Genomic DNA, 9,060 nt, shown 5'->3' on the forward strand with positions numbered 1-9,060 from the left:
CAGAGTTAATCCGAGCCCAGAGCTGGAAACTGATGGTGCATTTTCCTTGCAGGCGAGTCACTGAGGCAGCTGCCACATCATACACAGGTGACTATCTAACAAAATATATTGGAGGCAGCACTTGGATGCTAACTGACCCGACATGAAAGCCTGTCACTCCCTGCCTTTATCTCTCTCCAACAACTTATGCCGTGTCAATCACTCGTGCTTTGTTTCAGCGTCTTTTTCATTTCTGGATATTGTTATTGCAAAAGCCTCTCCTGAAAGACATATAGGAAACAGACTGATAAGACTACAGCACCAGAGCGAAAACAACAAATGTGTCTGACAACTTAAAAAAACTAAAATAAACAGAGTGAGGAGATCCAGGATGTTTCTGTCCCATCTGACCGTGAACAATGACAGTAGAGGTAAAGTGGTGGAGCCACAGATACACGGTCTCCAAGTGTTGCAACACAAACAACTGAGAACTTTAGAACAATAGTTTCTCAATCAGGCAGAGACCAACTGCACTGTTTACCCACATCTGACTCAGCAGAGGTGTTGGTCTTCTTTGAGCTCCTGTACATGCTGCAGCAGCGGGGCCGAGGAGAGGCCATGCTGGGTCGCTCTGTCTGGGCCTCCAGCTGTTTGCTGGAGGATTCCTGTGTTTTCAACAGATCCATCTCGCACAGTAGTCCGTCCATGATACTGCTGTGAAGGTAGTGAGAGGACATGAGAATAGGAATTCAGTGTATAAGTTTAATTGCTCAATTCAAATGTAGGGAAAGTCTGTAACATGGGTACACACATCAGCTGGTACCTGCTATATTTCCGTGCTGTGGATGTAAGCAGTCTCCACGTCTTACTCCATAGACATTATCTCTTGCTGAATACACTGACCCCTGACAGCCGACCCCCTGCCTCCTGTAATTCACCTTCTATCTAGAAAATAATACAACCAGAAAGTCAGGCCACACATGTAACCTCACACAATTTCAGAAAATGTTAAGGCAAAATGTATAATTAGATAAACTGTTAATTCTGTGCAAATGCCAGTCTACTCTGAGCTGGTTGAGTCTGGGCACCTCTGGACACTGAGTTGACACACCTCTGCACGATGCATACTCTACTCCTGGACGCCTTGGGCACACTGCTCCGGGGCCTGGGGTAGAGCCTGCCGAAGCATGAGGGCACACACACACACACCTACACACCTACCACTGTCACTTTCCTGTCACAAACCCATGGAAATGGCCTGGGGTGAAGTAAGGATAGGTGCCCCGAGCTTTACAAATCCTCTAGAAGGACAGAGCAGAGAAGTGCACTGCACTCACTCAGCTGCCTGCCCCTAATTTGGTATTTCCACATAGATGACATATGTATCAGGGAAAGCAGGAAATGTCCTGGGTTGAGAGAGAGCAGCTTCCTGACAGGTGTCACCTCCAATCTGCACAGGCCTGCCTCTGATGTGTTAACTATTCAATTAACCAGCACATCGCGCTGAGTTGGTGCCAGCACCTAATTACCTATGAGACCTTGGCTGTGAATGGAGTGAAATATGTGCATGCGTGTGTGTGGATGACAGGTCACACATCATGTTACTGTTAAGGGTTCTTCTCTCTCTGAACCACCTTGACATTCACATAGAATATGAGGTTTGGTGTGTGTGTGTATGTGAGAGAGAAAGAGAGGGGTAGGATGTTCCCTTCCATCCTCAGTCACTTCTCTCCTTCCTCCTCTCTCTCACCACAAACCACCATTGGAAGAAATAAGGTTCTTGCTTTGAGTAAAATATGAGGGCAAACATTAAATGAAAATAAAAACAGTATCATTTAGACGTGTTTGAAAATTACTCCTGCCAAGTGGCCTCTTCATCTCACACCATTAAAATAACGAGGTGTCACCGGGCTCTCCTTCCATAGCTCCAATGCTGACACCCATCAAGACAAATCTATATTTCATGGCCACTTACAGATGTATAAATAGCCAAATGAGGTGTGCTAACCATCTATAAAACAGCACTAAAAGGTTGCCAGAAGATGGCGAGTGTCATGAGCTAGTTGTGCTGGTAATCAATCTGGGGTGAGAGGAGAGGAGAGGAGAGGAAAGGGGAGAAGAGTAGAGGAGAGGAGTGGGCTGCATTGCATGGCTAAGAGGCGAGGCACAACACGGTGCAACAAGCAGGGCAGTAAATCACATCTGCACGGCACGCTGGCCCCACTGACACACAGCCACTTCAACTGACATGGGGCTTGCTCGACAGCCTGATGGATCACCACACTACACTCCATTAAAGGCAAACGGGCACGACAAGCACTGACATAACAAACAATTAGTCACTGCTGTGGGTATGGGCTTTACATGCCTTGGGCCTGGCTGGTGATGGGCACTCACCCCCTTCCTTGGGTACAGAGGAACATTATGTCCCAGGTTCTTCTGTTATATCAGAACTGTGCTATATCATTTATGATCATTACAAAGCACCCAGTCTTGGGTTTTTTGCCAAATAGAGTCTTGGAGCAGCACTACGATGAACAATCCTATGAGCAGAAAGTGGCTTTGGTGTTTTGTGCGGATCACCACTATAACATCACTGACTAACTCAACGGGATTTGGGCAGTTTTCAGGCAAGTATTATGTTGGAGCGGGCGGCACAGTGGTGCAGTGGTGAGCACTGTTTCCTGAATAAGTAGAAGTGAATGTGAGTGTGAATGATTGTTTGTCTCTTTATATTGGCCCTGTGATACACTGGTGACCTGTCCTAGGTGAACTCTTGCCCAATGTCAACTGGTATTAGCTCCATCTCCCCCACAACCCTCTAAGATTAAGCAGTTGAAAAAAATGGATGGATGATTTTCTAGCCACATGCAAAAATAAAAAGATTTTTTCCCCCCAATCTACAGTAAATATGCCATAGAAATATTTGCATATTTATTAAAAAGGACATTTAATCATCACATTGACACTAAATATTTAGCTCAGGTCCCTCCCATTTTGCTTGATCATCTTTGATATGAGACCTAATATTTCGGTCCTTTTCCTTGTGAATGTTTGTTGAATGTTTTTCTAAAACGACTTCTACCCTGGTAGAGTTAATCGTGCACATAATCTTATGCTAGGTCATTGTTGTCAGGCCTAAATAATAATAATAATAAAAAATGTCCTCCTTCCGTTGGTTATTCAAGGCAAACAACTTCTCCAACCCAGGTAGATTTTTGTCCTATCTGTTAAAAGGTGCTACACTTGGTGACAGAAACCTGGGGCCTATATTTGGCATCATCTTTTCTAACAAGAAAAAATTGAAAATTATCACAGTTGCCACTAAGTTAACGGCTCCACTTGATTCCATGAAACTGTGGAACATGTTGTAACCGATCCACAGAAAGTTCCAAAACCTTGCAAACTATACCAGTCTACCCAAGATCCTTTTTTCTTGCTCTTTGTATTTGTGAATGAAATACTCTTACAAATTAAGGATATGTGAGTATATCCTTCATAAAAAGCTGTGCACTGCAGCAGTTGTAACTCCTGACTGAAACAAATCTTCATAAATGGTCAACCTTTGCTCAGATAATACACCTACAGTATTGAGTGTGGAGGCTGGTTTTATATTGTACTGTAAAAACCTTTGTTTCTTACCAAAAAAAGCAATAGGTGTTTTTTTTTATTCAGTTCTGTAGTAAACACGTAGGGGGCAGGACTAAATTGCAGGTTGTCTTTGAGAAATATGATCCTTTTGATGTCACAGATTTTCCAGCAAGCTGTCAATCCACTTAACCACAGACTCTCTACACACAGGTACTTTTATATTGAGTAGACCTACTTTCAGATATCAAGAGGACAAACACTAGACCTTCTGCACTTTTGATGATCATAACCACAGCAGAAAACACACAACAGGTATGTAAATCATACAGGCCGCAGGTTATATCTAACACAAGACACAGATGATTAACTGTCTGTGCTGTGTGTAAAACACTGGAGGAGTGGTGTGTGTGAGACAGACATGTATACGTGTGTGTGATTAAGAGGTTTTGTGTTGTTAATCGAGGTCTGGCATAAGAGGTCTGGCATAAGAGGGTGACATTCAGAGATTCCCATGGGCAGGGGTTGGAGGAGCAAGACTGAGGACTTGGGGGATTTGTTGTGTCTCTTGACTGGACTTGTGGTCGAATAGAAAATGAGTGTGAAAGTAAGTGTGTGTACGGAGCAGCACCTTTACACTTCAATCACTGATGGAGGTGAGCTCCCCATCAGACCTTTAGCCACCTCCACTCTACTTCTGGTCTCCACTGGGCACCGACACCCATTATTTATCTCTCTCTCTCACACTCGCACACACACACACACACACACACACACCGCACCCCACACACACACACACACACACACACACACACACACACACACACACACACACACACACACACACACACACACACACACTTTAGTCCATCAGTACTCTGAGATGATCTCTCCTTTGTCTCGCCACATACAGGCATGTGTACAGTGGGTTGAGAAATCCAGCTCAGCAACAAGACTCAGACTGTGGCATTCGACTGATGTTTGATTGGTATTGAGGTGTCTGAGAAGGTGTGCCAAGAAAACCCACCACCACCAGCCTTACCCTGCACACAAGGCAGGTTGGATTCCTGCTGTCGATGCCAAAGTCTGACCCTAACATCTGCAACCTCAGTAGAAATCCAGATTCATCAGACCAGTCTTCAACTGTCCTATGACGGTGAGCCTGTGCCAACTGCAGCCTCAGATTTCTGATTTGGCTTCGGAACCTGACACGGTCTTCCTCCGCTTTAGCTCATCCGCCTCAACGTTCAACATGTTGTGCATTCTGAGATGCCTTTCTGCTCACCATAGTTAAAAATAGTGGTTAAAGTTACTATAACTTTTCTGTCAGTGTGCCAGTCTGGTCATTCTCCTCTGGCCTGTCTCATCAAAAAGGCGTTTATATCTGCAGAAATGCCCCTGACTGTACGTTCTTTGTTTTTGGCACCATTCTGAGTAGAACTCTTGCGTAAAAGGCTTGTGCATCAAAATCCCAGAAAACCAACAGTTTCAGAACAATGTGAACCAGCCCTTCATGCACCAACAATCAAAGTCACTAAGATCATATTGTTTTTTACATGTGAAGACTTAATTCATAACCACTTCTTGCATTACCCTAACCTAAACCAGCTCCATCTGGACAAGCCCTCCCCAATTGACTGTTTTTAGAATCAAATTTGTCCCCAAAGGTAGCCTGTGACACAGATTATCACCAAAACATCAATTCCTCCCTTTCCTTGACTGAACCATGTGTCCAAATCCTTTCTCTAACACCAAACGTCCTTCCTGAATTTATCGCTGTGCCTCTAAAGGATTCTCTATTTCCAGGCATGATGGCCTCTGCTCTTTTTACTGTCAAGCATTTTCTTGCTATGTTCCCGCCTGTATGGCAGCTATGACTGCGATCAATGAGAATCAGCAGAAGCACTTAGTCAGGTTGTCTGTCAGAGTATCTGTTTGTTATCTGACTGAATAAGACGGCAAGGTGATACAAGAATTAATAATGGAGCATGTAAGAGTGTTGACAACCACGGTGAATATCGCAATAACCCGTTGGTCTCCTGCAAGATGCCAGGGACCACCTCAAGCTGCTGTTTTTACACAGAGCTGCTTACTCAGCTCTTTCTGAATTCCACTACAGTGATGCTTACGACATCTGACACTCCCTGTCCTCTGTCCATCTTATTTTATTTAGCAATATTCAAATTCTACATCCTCAAAGCCACCTGTTCATTCAGCAGCAGAGCTTCTAAAGTGCTGAAAGGCTATATCCTTACAGGACGCATACTTTAGCAACATAGCGTTGTGTAGTCTATGATAGAAACAGCTGAGCGGCGGATGTTTGCCACTAAAGGTGCTTCCAAACATGCACTAAACTCTGGGGCTGTATATAAGAGTGCAAATGTCCGAGTAAGAGGCTCCAGACTTTATCCTGAGTCTCTCCTGCCAGCTCCCTAGTGAGAACTCCGGAGAATATCTGAATGAGCTCATGGATGAAAACAGGAGGCGAGGGGGATGTGTTGATTACGTTTCTATCTCACGACAGACACAACATTGAAAACAACAAACAAACGGAAAATATATTTTGATGAAAAAGTGGTGCCATACACGTAGGACAAAGATGTTAAGTGAGCTTTTGGTAACAAGGGCAGACGCCTGTGTTGATGTGCTGTAAACCAAAACACGTGATCTCTGCAGCGGAATGCTGGAGAATCTCCTGCTTCGTTCCTCATATGTGAAAGGCAACTTCGGAGAAATTACTGCCAACTGTGCTAGAACGCATGGAGCTCAATGCGTTGTCACTTCCTCCTTTGCGCCTCCTGCTGGTCAGGACCACTGCCACAGCAATTATACTACGGGAGTGTGTGCGTTTGTGCTGTGCTCTGGTATGCATTGGGGCAAGTGGTGGGATGGTGTGTAAGTACCGGTGAGGATTAAGAGACAGATGTGTACCTACTATCTCCCTACAGCTCCACTGGCACCTTAATGACACCAGCTCTAGTGTACATTAGATTATTAGACTCCAGAGTACAATATCCCAGACTGGATAATATTGTTTTTTTTCCCTCTGGCTGATGATACATTACAAAAATAAGGAATAGTGTAACAGATGTCTCTCGGGGTAGAAATAATAAATCACACAGACTTGTAACATGGTTGAAAAATATGTGCCCACAAACACACCCACGTCCACAAAACATTCAGTGATTCATTTAGTCTCCTTACACCAACTGAGCGGCAAGCAAGCAGAGGAAATGAGACCGAGAAACGGGGAAAAGGCGATTAGTGTGCATTTAACTTGCAAACATCATTAAGGCCTTGTTTCTAATTGTGTTGTTTTAAACGACTGTGATCTGATAATGACTTCATTAGTGACTTGGTGCAATGATGACTCCCAGGGTTTAGAGGAAAAGAGGAATAAATACAGAGAGGCAGAGTGTATTTGTGTAGGACACAAGGTGTGACGAGACAAAGGAAAAGAACAAACGGCAGAGAGTGAATCTCCGTCTAGATAGACACCGAAACGCACACAAAAATGGAAGAAAATGATACATGCAGATAAAACACCACCAAAGGCTGAGCAGGATAAATATAATAATAACAGGAGAACAGACAGGGCTAAAGAGGTGAGTGTGTGTGTCGGTTACTAAATGTGTGTATGTCCTCTCTAATGCAGAAGGGGACTGCTTGAGAAGGGGAGAGGTCTAATCCATAATATGGCAGCTCGCTGCATGGCTGCATACATTACTGCATCAATCAGCGCTAAGCTGCAGTGTAATTTTCTAACTCCCTATTTCTCTCCCTACCCCATCACACAGACAACACCCCATGGCTATTTCTGATGAGATTCAGAGCTGGAGAGAGGGAATGAAGGTGAGGAGGGGGAAGGGTGCTTATGGTACAACCTACCTTCCTCTCCTCTCCTTCTATCCATCCAGCCCCCTGATTAATTTCCAACTAGATTGCTTGGCCAGCAACACTATTAGCATAAAATTTCCATGGATCAAGTCCAGCTACGAAATCCTTTCATCAAGTTACTTGTCAAACACCAAATTTCAAATCTTATTTTGTTTGTAATATCATTTTCATAGTGGGGGTGTGATGGGGAGAGGAATCAGGGGCTACTATATGGCTGTCAACCACGTGGGTGGGTGGGGGGTGGATATTGCGGGATTGTTATTCTGAAGATAAATAGAGTCATCAATCAAAATTAAAAAAGCACCAGGTTTGGAATGAGATTCTGTGATAGCAGGCACTCGTAGGCACGCATGCGTGGATGTCTGCATACATGTTCACATGCAGCAGTGGGCCCAGTGGCCAAGGTCAGTGCTGGATGAATGGTGGGTGTGCATCAGTAGGTTTGATCTAAACACAACACATGGGCTCTGGTTAATCTCTCATCCTCTGGTGCTTTGAGTCAGTAGCACCACTGTCACATATTTGCACACCGGACAAAGCAAAACAACTCCGCAAACTGTCAGACTCACAATTTCCGACTCTTTGGCAGCCTCCACGATAAATAATACTGACCACTGCTTTAATTACAAAATGTGCAACACTGTCACTGGTGCCTCCCCCAAGCGCTACACTGTACCATTAATTATGAAAAATAAGGATGGAGAGCGCTGGGGGGTTTATTTTAATAAGGATAGAGAATCAATGCAATTTAATCAATCCGAGCTAATTAAAAAAAGCTATATTGTGAAACAATCAAGGTGCATAAACAAGATTAAAATAAATGAACTGTGCCAAGAGAGGCGTGCTCTAATTAAATGATACAAATTGTCATTCCATGGCTGTGCACTGTTTGTTGACACCTTGAAGAAGAGTGCGTGACACGCCTGACCACCCTCATGAGGCCCACTCCTACTGCATCTTTAACAGGATTCATTAGACTGAGAGGGCACATGGTAAGTTTCGTCCTGGCCAGACTGCAGACTTATAATCATTAGCTGGTGAACACAGTGTGGCATTGAGCAGCTACAGAGCCAAACATTTCCTGCAGAAGTAAGTGAGGACCACAAACAGAAGTATAAGGGTGAATATCAGACCCACATTCAGCCGGGGGCCAGAAACACTTGAATAATAATGTTGCTCTATGTCTGCCGGATGAGTGAAAACTGAATTGTTTGCTATCGGAGTCACTATATCGACATAGCAAATGATAATGTGTTAGTGTTGTTCACATTCAACATGTCTGTCACGACTCAAGAATACACACAATGTGTTTTGGTGGAAAACTCTGAATGTAAACTTTAGTTTGTAAACAAGAGAACTCCAGAGTCGAGCTTGACAATTACTACGCTATTAGAACACCTCTATTCTTCCAACTGTCCCTTAAAGGTACACAGTGTGATGTTTCAGTGTACTCTGGAATTAAAGCACAGGACCACAAAGTAATAAATATCAAAAAGAGGAATCATTATATCTTAAATCCTACATCTAAATATCTTTTGTCCAGTTCATCCCAAACCAGCTGTTTTTGGGACATAAACTTTAACATATTTTTTTTCC

Source organism: Hippoglossus stenolepis, chromosome 1, assembly GCF_022539355.2.
Source record: "Hippoglossus stenolepis isolate QCI-W04-F060 chromosome 1, HSTE1.2, whole genome shotgun sequence".
Lineage (NCBI taxonomy): Eukaryota > Metazoa > Chordata > Actinopteri > Pleuronectiformes > Pleuronectidae > Hippoglossus > Hippoglossus stenolepis.